The following is a 1,201-nucleotide window of genomic DNA, read 5'->3' as shown; positions in this document are numbered from 1 at the left end:
ACTCAATGCCTTCTGCTTTCTTTCTTTTTTTTTGGTTTTTTTTTGACAGCATTTTTTTTTTTATTTTAAAAGGGGTAAAACTGAACACAACAAAACAGAACAAAATAAGACATAAGAAAGCAATGTAAGAGATACAAATTTTAAAGCTAGATGACCTGAGATCGTCACTATCTATCATATTGTCTCTTCTTTTCTTCCAAATAATTGTACATATCGTCACATACAGAGAATGCATACAAAAAAAAAAAGAGTATAAAACTGATCCAAACAGAATGAGGAAGGTGTTGTAGATCTTCAAAACCAGACAATAGGGAAGTCACTTATGGCTCTCGTAGAGTCTCTCATTCTCTTCAAATTAGCTGTCCATACTTTCATGTATATTGAAGTTCAACAAAACAAAATAGGCAGGGGGGAGGGGTTGCTTGGTTTCCCAGTGCTCCAGGTCCCAGCATGGTGTGGATCCCAGTAAATGCCAGTGGCTCCTGTCCTGGGCCACCAGAGCCTGCCACGCTCACAGCCACTCACCAGGGGGGAGGGGTTGCTTGGTTTCTTGGTGCTCCAGGGGTTGCTTCAAGCTGTTACTTTCTAATGAATTGACCATTTCACTGCCCAAGTTCTGAATGGCCAACAGACCATAGAAAGACATCTTTTTAGGCTCCTGCTTGAAACCAACAGCGTCAGGAAGCTGCCGGCCTTGTCTTCTGCTTTCAAGTCCAGGCTTTTTACCATCCCTAGCTCTGTACCATGTAAACACAGACTCACTGGCATTGCTCATGAAAAACTAATTGTCTCCTGGCATTTGGAGCCAAAGGAAATGGTTCTTTGTCTCCTTGGTAGAGAGGTTAATTCCTCTCTTACCATTATCCACAGCGCTAACAATGTTGAGAGTCCCGTGGCTGTTTCCTGTTGGGTTCCTCTGTACAAGCCAAGGTCCAGTGCCAAAATGCAGTACAGCAAAAGTGAGTAATAGTAAAAAGAGCCAAAACAGTATGAGTCAAGTATTTAGTTTGGATGGTTACCTTGATCTTGAGACGTAATCTAAACTATCTGAAGAGATGAATGGACTTCATGTCCTTCAGGCTATCCTCTATGGAGCCTCCTTAGCTGTAAACATTACTTGAGCATTGCTCTGCTGGAGGAAAAAGAAAAATCACAACCGTATAGAATGGGGCCCATAAATCTGGAGTGAATCTAATCTCAG

At 41.8% G+C, this 1,201-nt stretch overlaps 1 pseudogene; it reads right to left on the bottom strand.

Annotated features, from left to right (window-relative positions):
• Nucleotides 1-573: 573 nt before the first annotated feature.
• Nucleotides 574-701, bottom strand: LOC111757532 (small nucleolar RNA SNORA2/SNORA34 family; annotated as a pseudogene).
• Between the last annotated feature and the right edge of the window lie 500 nt (nt 702-1,201).

This window comes from Cavia porcellus, unplaced genomic scaffold (genome assembly GCF_034190915.1).
Source record: "Cavia porcellus strain 051 isolate PalLab524CR breed Dunkin Hartley unplaced genomic scaffold, mCavPor4.1 scaffold_1, whole genome shotgun sequence".
Lineage (NCBI taxonomy): Eukaryota > Metazoa > Chordata > Mammalia > Rodentia > Caviidae > Cavia > Cavia porcellus.
The sequence above is the reverse complement of the archived record's forward strand: the minus strand, read 5'-3'. Positions and strand labels throughout refer to the sequence as shown.